This window comes from Camelus dromedarius, chromosome 11, assembly GCF_036321535.1.
Source record: "Camelus dromedarius isolate mCamDro1 chromosome 11, mCamDro1.pat, whole genome shotgun sequence".
Classification (NCBI taxonomy): Eukaryota; Metazoa; Chordata; class Mammalia; order Artiodactyla; family Camelidae; genus Camelus; species Camelus dromedarius.
The window spans coordinates 48,934,883-48,947,787 of NC_087446.1; positions in this window are offsets into that span (position 1 = coordinate 48,934,883).

Genomic DNA, 12,905 nt, shown 5'->3' on the forward strand with positions numbered 1-12,905 from the left:
TGGCCGTCATTCAAAAATCCACAAATGACAAGTGCTGGAGAGGCTGTGGAGAAAGGGGAACCCTCCTACACTGCTGGTGGGAATGCAGTTTGGTGCAGCCACTATGGAAAACAGTATGGAGATTCCTCAGAAGACTAGGAATAGACTTACTGTATGACCCAGGAATCCCACTCCTGGGCTTATATCCAGATGGAACCTTACTTCAGGATGACACCTGCACCCCAATGTTCATAGCAGCACTATTTACAATAGCCAAAACATGGAAACAGCCTAAATGTCCATCAACAGGTGACTGGATAAAGATGTGGTATATTTATACAATGGAATACTACTCAGCCATAAAAACCGACAACATAACGCCATTTGTAGCAACACGGATGCTCCTGGAGAATGTCATTCTAAGCGAAGTAAGTCGATTACATTTTGAAATGGTAATATTATAAGATTAATTTCACTGGTTTCTTTTTTACTTTTAACGTGGCTACAAGGTGATGTAAGATTACATCCGTGGCTCCCACGTATTGTATGTCTACTGCAAAGTGCTGCTCTAGAAGAATGCCGGGGGTCTCCCAGGTTCTCCTGAATTCAAACCATTTGGTAATCCTTGATTATTTTCTTGAATACCCTTTGGTTGTACATATAACCTTACTGTTCTTGGGAGCTGATTTTGTCTACTTATATTTGTCTTGTAATTTGTGATTATCCAAAAAAAATGGATGCTAGTGCCAGGTGACTTGCATTTGGTCTTACTACAAGCTGAAGGGATCAAATTAGGTAGAAGATGAACAAAAAAAAAAAAAGGCAGGTGGGAAAAAAAGGAAGGGAAGAAAAATACACTATATTGGGAAACTTCTACTCAGACACCTCTTTGGGATGTATGCTGTTTTCTCCATTTTTATAGAGGAAGAAACAATAGCTCAGAGAGGTTAAGTAACTTTTCCAAAGTAATCCAGTTTATGCCTATCAGAGAATGCAAAAGGTCCAATAAACTCTAGTGCACAAATTTGTTCTCTTCATCATAATGCTTCTCCTTTACTGACAACATTTGAGCAAATCAAACAGTAACAATCAATTTTGGAGATATTCCTTTTATTAGTCACAAATGTCCTTATTTAAGATTTGTGTTTGTCCAGTGCTTATTTGTCAAATTATTTTAATATTGATTAAAGTATATATCTTCTAAAAACCTTTAATGAAAAAGAGTATGAAGAGGAATATATGTATGTATATGCATAACTGGGACACTGTGCTGCACACCAGAAACTGACACATTGTAACTGACTATACTTCAATAAAAAAATATGAAAAAATAAAAAAAAAGTATATAGAACAAACATGGGAGCTTTTATTCATGAGAGGTCAGTAAGTATTCCACAGGTCCTCTTATTTCTCTTCTGGTCATATAACCTTAAATAGCCACTTATGTAACATGTGGTCGATGAAACAAATCTCATCGGGCTGTTAAGGGGCTGAGGGAAGGCTTACGTGGGAGAAAGCACTTTGTAGAACATACATGTGCCAGGCAACCTCCCCAAACCCTCCTCCTACCCCTGCAATGGACGTAATAATTTCACCTTGTTCTGCTACATTTACATTCTGTTGCCAGACGTTGGGGGCCACTTTTCCTCTCTGTAAATGAGATACATTACGAAAAAGCTAGAAGTTATAAGAACCTCACTGTGGTCACATACTTCATTCCTCTCAATACAGGACTATTTTTCTGGAAACACACAAATCTCATAAAATTTCCTTTCAACTCTTCATTCCAGCCCTTTGATCATTTTACTCAAGAAGATTTTTGTTCCCCCTCTACAAAAGTAAGTTTTCTTCATTAATTACTTTGGATGAAAATGAGAAAAATATTGGAAGATTATTTCTTTTCCCTAGACCAAGTTATGCCTTTAACATTCCTTTAACTTTTTTCTTCTTATTCACTGCTTCTCCTGAAGTCCATCTACATGAATTGTCATTCAACAGGTTCTTATATAGTAAGTAGGTAGCAATTCTGAATATAGAGTGACACATTGCCATCATTATTTTAGGAAGGCTTCCTCTAAAGTCAGTATTCATTTTCTTGCTTAGGCTAGACTCCAGGAGACTGATTTAAGGAATTCAAGGATAATAATCGATAGTTTGTTGTTTGCTGCTGTTGACTTGGTTAGTTTCCCATTTTAATATTTGAGACTAAAAGTAAGATAAAGGATAATGGAGCAGGAGGGTCCACAGAAAAGACATTATGTGTTTGCCAGCTCTTGATGTGACATCAATACACTGGGCAGGCAATGGTGGAACTAAACTGAAGCAATCAAAGTGTCGCATTAGGTCTCCTAGACTGGGAGGGTTCCACTTAGGCAAATCTACCCTCACTGCAAGGATTGGAGGCATTGCCAAGGTGAATGAGTTAATAACCAAAAAAAAAAAGTAGAGAAAATGAGGGTGACTTTTCTCAATATGTGTCTTGCTGTTCTACTATCAGAACACTTTCCCTGTTCTTTATTCTCCATGTGTTTGGGGATTTCCATTCACAAGGAAGAAATTTTCCCACCAGGAAACCCTGCAATGGTTCCTTTCATCTAGAAACTGAGACTGCCACCAGGTCGCTTAGGCACCTCATGCCATGGAAACAGCATGAGGAAATGGGATGTGTTTTGACTAGGAGATTAATCCTGATTATCAAGGGGACATTAACTTGTCCTGATACAACAGTACTGAAGATGAGCATGCTTGGAACTCGGAAGATTCTCTGAGTGTGCCACTCAGTTTTCCTGTGTGCAATGATACAGGCATAACTGTTAATTACACACACACTTCAGGAATAAAGATGTGGGTTACCACATCGGGCAAGGAACCAAGACTAGTGAAGGTGCTTGATGAGTTGAGAGAGAATTTAGAACAGTAACGGAAGAAGGATATTAGTACCAACTACAACCCTGTGAGTGGTTTCACAAACACGGTCCGTAGGAGTCAAGTGTATTTCTCCTTGTTTTGCTATTAACACATTCACTTATATTAACCAATCTTTTCTTGTGCTCAATTCTCTTATAATCTAAAGTGCATTAGCAATGATTTACCCTGTGCTCTCAGTATAAAAGTACATGATATCAAAGGGGAAGTGCGAACCACCTAGAAAAGAAAGAAATATCACACAGAGATGCATGAAATGATAGGCAACTTGGTGTTTCATCTTTCATGGAGGTGAGCTCACCTTCAGTTGGATGAAGAATAGTTGCAACACATTAGGTGGAAATATGATTTGTTTTTAATTAGAAATTAAATACAGGTCAAGGGATGTTTATGGATGCAATCAGCAACACTCTTAAGAGTGATAACTATAGTTTTAAGAATTTGCTTCCCTTTATGGTTCTGGCATAGAGTTTGCCAATGAGAAGAACTACTGAGAAATTCGGAATTTGGAAAGAAGAAGCCACTGTTCTTGGGGGTAAAGGGGCATAGCGGGAGCGTGTTGGACGATGTGGTAGGTCTCCAGGAGCCTCACTTCACGGCTGTGACTGCCAGACGTGGTAGCATCACAGGTGTCTCCACGAGTCTCTACTCCACAGTCATGGCCTCCAGACGTAGCATTTTCTTGGCCTTCGTGGTGGCTCTGGCTTGGCCAGCTTCTCCAGTGCTGTGGGCTCAAGGCATGAGTAATTGCTTCTCTGACATTCTAGCTGCAGCCTCTCAGGTGTTTGCTGCCCAGTTCTTCCCACATTCGGAAAGCCTCTAATTCCTATGTTATTTATCACTTTATTTTCAACACTTGGGATGTTTCTGTTTCCCTAACTGAGCCCAAACAAAGATAACATGTGATCGAGTGATCCCTGGGCTATATAACTCATTATTATTTCCTTATTTTTATCCCTTCAATTTTAATTGCTGTAAATCTTGGGACTTAATATTTTATTATAATCAGTATGCTTATAACTTATTGATGCCATATTTCTAAATAAGTAGACAAATACAATTTTTGGTGGCTAGAACATTAACCTGGAAATATTTTGAAATGGAATGATTAAAATGATGCTAACATTTAACTCTTTATGACTCTGAGTGAGTTATAAAAATGATAATGGGACACATACCAATATTTTATACTTACAGTTTGTTTCCAGGTAAGGTGATGTTCAGTAGTTCTGCTGCTGATGTCACCAAAACATCTAGACGAATACTGAAGAAATCAATCATCATCTGATATTTGAGTACAGAGCATTTTGATGCTTTTGGTATTTCAGAGATTTGACATTTTGTAGGTAAAATGCAAAAATGATTCATTGAACTCTTAACTTTTCATGCAGATGTTTGCCCTAGTGCTCTTAGATTAGAATAGGAAAAATTTAAAGTGTCATTTGTTTTAATTTCCACATTAATGCAAAAGAAATCCAATTAAAGTGTCTAAGTGCTGAGCCACTGAATTAAGCACCAATTGTATAATTCAGACAATTTCATCAAATGCTTTTGCTGTTTCTGGACTCACATCAGATTACTCGGTTTAGTGCCAGTCTCATGAATTTCAATGGCAAGAGAATGACGAGTTAGAATGTAATTAAAGATGAATGATTTCCCATTACAGTTTTGTAAGCTAAAGAGCATTTAGGTGTGAGTTGGTAATAAAACATAAACAAATATGGTCCCAAACACAAACGTCTCCCAAATCAACCAAGAAAACACTGGCTTTGCTAAATATGCCTACTGTATCAGGATAATTTTAGATTCAAGTGACTGCAATCTAATTGAACCTGGCGTAAACAATGAAGATAATTTAGTTTTTCACAAAACATAAATTTCAAAATTCCCAAGAACCAAATTATGCTAATTTTTAGACTTTTTTAAAAAATCTTACAGAAAAGCCTCAATGACAAACATTTTAAACTATGTTGGAAGAATAATTTGACAGTGAACAGATCTATTTGATCTTTGAACTTTCTAAAAGCAAATCTTCATAATATTCTGTAAATTACTGTGAATTCTGGAATGATGCCCACATATATATGCAATAAAAATGAACTTACACTGAAAAATCTCTGTTGCAATTATTCTGAATATTCTGGTTAAAGGAGATTTGTCGTATGTCAAATATGATAAATTCTTGCAACCAAACAATTTCAGGTTTGGGGTGGATCTTAACATTCACCTATGGAATGAACTATATATTCAGAGATTGAATTTAAAAACTATATTTAACAGACACTAAGCAGGCATTATTTAATTTTGTTGTTGGCAATAGAGAACTTAAAGGTCTTGTTGCAAACTTTTATTGTGGTTACCAGTGATCATGCTCTAAAAATGCAAAGGTTTTAGTTAATACAGTGCATAGGTAGTAGGATGTCATATAAACCAACTTCTTCCATAAATCTAAATTATCATTATTTTTAGTGTTCCAGAGAAAATATAACCCAAGACCTTTTTGCCAATGGTAATCTGTCAAATGCTAAATCACCTAAGAAATTTGCTAATTTGCTATCTTGATTGTCATAGTGATTTCATTGGTGTCTACATCTATCAAAACTCATCAAATTGTACATTTGAAATATGTATAGCTTTCTGTATAGGAACCATACCACAGTCACGGTGTTAAAAAAGAGAAATTTGCTAACCTGTAAATCTGGTCCTAATGACGCAGTCATATGTATAGTGTTAGAAAACCTCATTGAATAGCTAGTAAACATCAAGACGAGTTGAATGAGAATACAAAGCCACTTCTATGCTGAATAATGACCAAGAGAATTAGCCTTTTCAGCCATAAGATATACGGCATTTCCCTCTCTGCTGCTGGAATTTCTTCTGACTTTTCTGGCCGCTCCTCCTCAGCTTCTTTGGGCTCCTCTAAACCATCTTTCCCTGAAGAATTAGCGTTTCTCAGGGTTTGGTCCCACTCCCTCTTTCCATCCCGTGAAATCGCATTCATCCCTTAGATTGTATCTCCAGCCTAATGACTATCTTTGTCTCAGTGGCCTATGGATATGCATGTCCAGCCTTCTTGCAGACATGTCCCACTCAACAGCATTCCAACTTGGTCCTTCTCCCCTGGTTTTTTCTGCCTTTGAGAATGGTACCACCAGATGCTTTCTTGTCAACACTAAAAACCTCTTTGACTTCTGTCACTGCCCCCACCCAAATACTCGTGAAGCCCTGGTGATATGTTGCATAAACACCTCGTAAGTCACCACCACTGCAGCCTGACACCCTCACAGGGACCTTTTCTCTCACTTGCCCGATGGTCCCCTGTGCTTTGCCTACTGCCAGGGACATAATATGTGCTCAAAAGATTTCTTGAATGAATAATTAAATGAATTCTAGAAAATTGAGAGACATTGAGAGATAACAGAAGTGGAACACAGATTTAAAAAATACCCTTCATGTCATTAGCACACAATTTGTTTTAACAAGCCAAATGAGTCCAAGATTTTTTTTTTACACTGAATTGCTTTTTGGAACATTTATGTCAAAAATGTATACTTAGAAATGTATTTTTAATGACCTCCAGGAGGCCATTTCTCCACATTTTATGTGAGAAAATGCTATACCATGAGTGATTTAGTCCTATGAGCCTGCTGAGATTTAACATATAAGCATTTAAAGTAAGAAAGCATCAAAGCTAAGAAGGTTGCTGCAGTAAAATTTCAGATATTATTTGCTTTTAGGGATGCAAGAACCAAAATCCTAAACATTTTTGAAAACTACTTACAAAATTCATGGTGAGAGACGCTCTTCAATGTGTCCTAATTCATAAAAGTAAGTTCAGCTTCAGTTTAGTGATAAAATTCTCATTGTTCAGCATACGTGTGTTCATAAATGAGGCAGCAAAGAGTGTGGGTAATTGGGTGACTCTTTCGAAAATTGAATCCTGGCAATTCCTTTGTCTGGTAATTAGTAACTGGATGCTTCACTTTCCCAGGGCACTGCTTTTAAAGATCTTGCTGAAAGCTTCTGCGAAGCAGTATTTACATCTAATATTCAGTCTTCCTGGCCATCGAACACTACAGGCCTTTAAGGAATGTATGAGGGGTTCATAGGTGGAAGAGAGGGATTGTTTCTTGAGGTCGTGCTCACACGGCAGATCTGTCTCCATTTCCTCCTGGTTCCCCTTGGAGGTTCTATTCTGCCACTCTGGATGGACATCATCTTGTTGAGATGCTCTGTAATCGGGATGGTGGGGCGTGTTGGAAGGTGAATTAGGAACTCTTTAGCCTGGATGATGTTTAGAGATTGATCACTGCTGTGATGGTCAGCTCTGTGTATATCCCCAGAGACTGGACCAAAAGGAGAAACAGTGGCTAAAGTCATCACAGTTAGCATCTTTAATAAATCGTGTTATTGCTCTCAGCCATTAGAATCTTGATGTCGACTTGGTAGTGTACTAAATGAATTCATGAACTTTGAAGTTAGGATTGTTTGGACACTGAGTGGACAGATTTCCAGTGCATGACTGGATGTTTATACTTTTATTTGCTGGCGATTCCTCTGACCTTGGTAGAAGCCAAATGAGAGAGAGGAAACAGCATTCAAGGAGGCAGAAATTGAAATGAAAAACACATGAAATAGGAGCTCTCTATGGAACTGAAGCAGGGAACACTCACTAGGAATGTGGTGGGGTTTGTCCTTGCCCAGTTTGGCCTGATCACTCGGAAGAACGCCTGGCAGCAGACTGTCCACGTGCAATAGGTCATGAGTGGGCAGTGAAATTTCTTACGTGTTTTCCCCAAAATATAAACATTTTTTGATCACAGATACATGTTTGAAGTGTTCTGTGATTTTGTTAAGGGCTGTGAATTTCATCTGTTTTTCTTTCAGTCCATTTCAAGGCACCAAATTAAAAGGGCATTGAGTTCTATGATTCTTCCATACTGTCTAAGGGAGAGCATAGCAAAGGGCAAGTATTTACCATTTAGACGTGGAAGACTTGTTCTGGGTGGCTCCGACTGCTTTGCGGCCGACGCTATTCTGAATTAAAGTCACTTAATATTGTTAACTAACATTTATTGTCTCACATAATGATAACGTTGGCATCTAAAATGTTTAAAAGGAAATGAAAAGAAAAACAAGTCAATTAAGCATATGAAAATTAATCTACCAAAGTTAGATTTTAAAAATAAATTCAAAAACAATTTTCTGCCACTCTTTCTGCAGGTGGACCAAGAAATGCCATGAACCAATGTGTGTGTGTGTGTATATATATATATATGTTTTAAATGTCATTATATACTAGTAAATTTTTTCTTTCAGTGTAAGAATATGATTACCTCTTCCACGCATATCTTTGCTTTGAAGTTTTTAATCAAAGAGCATAATTTTATAACAGAGATAATAGGTTTGATTCATTTCCTATTATAAAGTGTACACAACTGAATAAGTGAGCTAGTGGATTCTTATCGAAGGACAAAGTTTTGTATATAAAAGGAAACACTAGTTCTTTCATGTTTTGCCTCCTTCTCCACTCAAGAATGATGATGAGATCTTAAAAACTGCACTTCACGTGCTCTTGCTTATCCTGTCTTCAGTGTTGATCGCTCTTTCCTTCTATTCTACATTTGGTGAAACCCTACCCATCCTTCAAAGGCCAGTGCCAATGTCATCTTCCCCAGAAGGACACAAAAGGAGTCAACTTGCCTTCCCACGTGCTCCCTTTGGCCTGGGCCACAGAGCAGGGCGGCACCTATGACAAAGACACGCTGTCTGCTGTGGTTTTGAATGAAGGTGGGATAGCATTCCACCATATTTTGGGGCCTGATGGGTGATTCAGTAAGTGTTTGACTTACACAGTGAAGCATAAAATAAGTTGACAGTCTTTAGATATGTTTCAAATGGAAATACCATTGTTTCCTACTAGCTCAAGAAAAATAAGAATGTTTTAATTCATTTAAATAATTTTCTGAGGTGAAAGTCACACTCTAGAAATTAACCATTTTAAAATGAACAACTCAGTGGCATTTGGTACATTCACAATGCTGTGCAAACAACACTTCTCTCTGGTTCCGGAACATTTCCATCCCCTCAAATAAAAGCCTCTTACACATTGAGCATTTTATAAAAATTTTACTTCAAAGAAAAAAGCATTTATTATCTTCATGACTTGCATAATGGGATCCAGGCTTAAAGGCCTTTATTTTGTTTCACTCTCTGTACTGGTTTTTGAATATGTAAAAGTTCAAATGGCTAAATATCAACAATGTTTATGAAAAATAATGCCTATTTAATTTGCCTAAAATGGCTCTACTGTCTCCAGTTTTGCTTACGAATTATCTCTTGTTACATGGCTCCAGGCGCTCTTCTGCTCAAAGCAATTGTAACCACCAGCAGTAAGAGAGCTGTCACGTGTAGCGTGGTCTCAGTCAGCTTCAAGCTCAACTTGACAAACGTTTCATGAAAGGTTTTTATTGTGCCGTTTGTCCTTATTTTTACTTTTGGTGTAAAAGATGATGATATCAAAACAAACGATATTTTGAAAACATAATGACTAATAATACAATAATAAACCCTAATACAACGATTTCCATTTTTGCAGGGACTTGTCTTATTTATACATGTACACGCATTTTGTATACCTGTAATTGTATTGAAACCTTCACTTTACACGATAATTTTTGGCTAACACTGTATTGTAATATTTCGTCATGTTTCAGCATAGTCTTCATTTTTACAATTTTAAGAAAAGTATACTTTTCTATGTCATTGTGCCATAATGTATGCATATTGTACACACATACATATGCCCTATATACTATATATAGTATAAATGCAAATTAAATTTATTATTTATATAATATACACTAAAATAAATACATAAATTTGCCTATCTATTATCTAGCTAACTAGCTAAACATCTATCCAAAATCCAAAATAAATCTTTCAGGCTACCTAAGTGAAATACAAAATTCTTTTGTCTTCTAACAATTTTGTTTAAATTACTCAGAGGTCTGTGGCAAAAATTTAAGATGTTTTTGTCAGAAAAAAAAGGGGCTATTGATCGAGCAATGTGAGGAATAGTTGGAAAAGAACTTGCAACTGAGGAACCTTTTTTTTCTCAGATGAGTGGAGTATTTTATTTCCTTTAAAGCACGTTTTTGAATACTTTCTATCTTTTAGGAATTGGGATTTTGCTGGAATCACAAAAATGCCCAAGATAGACATACCTATCAACAATTAGAATTTATATTCCAGTGGAGGGAAGAAACTAAAAACAGGTAAGTAGACAAATTGAAATATTTATGAATTATCAAGGAATTTTTTTTAAGCATCCCAGATAGAAAATGTCTGTTTAGGGTGAGAGGTTGGTGGACTCCTTGTTGGTCCTCTGATTATGTGACAGTGAAGGAGTCAGATTGTGTGGGGAAAGCTTTCAGGCAGTGGGAACAGCACGAAACAAAGCTCTGAGGTGGCGAAGAGCTTATCTGAAAAACTGGGAGTAGAGGTGGAGGGGAGTGAGCCTCAGACAGTGAGCAGAGAGCAAACGGCATGAAGAAATTTAAGTGACAGGTTCAGATTGAGGGACCAGGTAAATTCAGATTTATCAACCCAGATTAAGAAGGTGGGCTTCCTTCTGAGCCTACAGTGAAAACTTTGAATGATTAATCAACATAGTAACATTGTCCAACTTCCATGTTAAGTTTACTTTTCACACAATATGAAGAATAAATTGAGGTGCAAGAATGGCAAAGGAGATCACGTAGGAGGCCGTAGAAATTGTCCAGGTTGGACACATTGGCATCGTGGAGTAGGGTGGGAGCAGAGGAAATGGGGAATAGTGGGCAAAATGAAATGTGTCTTTCATGTGTCTTTCAGGTGGGAATAAATGTATAAGGTGATATTTGGTTGTAGAGAGTAACAGAAAAGAGAAATCAAGAATCACTTAAACATCTGACTTATGCAACCAAGTTGCTGGTGGTAATATTTACAGAGATGTGGGAGACATATGGGTTGGTGGGATGGGTAGCATTTTAAGACCAGCCTTGAGGACACCAACATTTAAAGGTTGGGTGGAGATGGAGAAGTTAACGAAGGAGATTTGATGAGTGAAACTAGCTGTATCTCTAATGTTTTACCTCTAAAAAGTCTTGAAAAATTACAAAATGCATTCAACCTGAATTTAGATTGTAGATCCATAGATTTCTGTTCTATTATGGTCTGTAGTTTTTAAAAATATGTTTAAAATATTACTTAAAACATTTAAAATTATGGAATATTTTGCAAAAGTCATTCACCACATGATAACGTGAGATAAAACAAACCTCACAAACTCACTCACTTACTTCTTTATTAGTTAATGACTGATAAACTATCACTGTAAATGTTGGCTTGACTAGAACGCTTAGGTTCTTGTAATGCTAAATGATGTAGGTAATAAAGCATAATATGTAGGGTCACCTACTAGAGAAGATTTAAAATGGCCTTCAAAGGCAGGTCTCTGAAATGAAACTGTCTTCAACTCACGTTCCCCATTTGCTGTGAACCGTAGGTCCCAAGGCAGGAAGTGATTGTAAAGACATCTAATCCATCGTGTCATTTTCTGATGGAGAAACGGACTCTCAGAGATGCTGAGGGGCTTGCTCACAGTCTCAGCCAGGTCTTCAGAGTTCGGATGACGTGTCTCCAGGGACAGCTTATGCTGTATTAGAAATACACATTTTAGACACCAGATTTAGCTTGCATGAAGTTTGGAAAAGCTCACGTAGATCATTTTATAATATAAGCTTCGATTTTAACACATCTCTGCGCTCTTCGTAATTTCTGGTAGGCTGTGGGAAACTTTTCTACAATACATATGATAAAGAGCTCTGAGATATATATATATATGTATTTGGACAGAGGGAAAAGAAATCTTTTTAATAGTAACTCAAACTTTATATTGCTTAGCACATAATATTGTTTCATCTAATTCTAAATCAACTGTGAGATATATTTTAATGTAAGCAAGCTGATTAAATAACAAATAAACAATACTTAAATGACAAAGGTGATTAAACACATTATAAAAGGATTTTTTTAACTTCATACAAGTATCTTGTATGCTATTTCCTCAAATATAAGATCTCTTAGTGTAAAAATGGCAAACAGGTTTAATTATTTCTTCATCTCTAATTGACTGTTAGTGGCTGCCTGAAGCAAGTGTTGAGGAAAGGCCATACCTGGACTTACTAGGGATTATTAACGTTCTTTAGAACTGATGTGTATTACATAGAAACAGATCCATTTTCAGGAATTGGCTCTTGTGGGAGCTGGCAAAATGTGGAATCTGTAGGGCAGGCCAGCAGGTAGGAAACTCGGGTAAGAGCTGATGGTGCAGGCTTGAGGCAGAATTGCTTCTCTTACAGAAACTTCAGTCTTTTCTCTTAAGGCTTTCAACTGATTGGGTGAGCCCCACCCATATTATGGAGGGTAATCTGCCTTAGCAAAGTCTACCGATTGTAAATGTTAATCATAACTAACATCGACATCTAGACTGTATGGCCAAACGACTGGGCACCATAGCCTAGCCAAGTTGCCACACAAAATTAACTATCACCTTAAGATCATCTTAAGAGTGCAATGAAGGCTTACAGCATATTGAGGGGGGCTGAGAGGCCATGTGTTTGTCATCCTTATACTGGTTATGCTTAAATGTTCCTTTAGCATTAAAGAAAAAAATCTCTTTTATTAGCAAAACTTCAAGAATATTATTGCATAACATGGAATAACTTAAGTCCAAAAGATTTTTTAATTTGAAAGGCAGGAAGACCGAGATTTGATACTTCGTGTACAGAGTTTTCAATAAACGTACATTTTGCTTAATTGTTGAGTTATTTTCTAAGAAGGTGTTTAAAAATCCTTCCTGTCTGGTCCCATCCCTTTCTAGAATTCAAAATTTCAGACCACATTGGTTATGCCTCCCTCACGCACCCATTGGTGCTTGTAGAGAGGTCTCTAGTGGT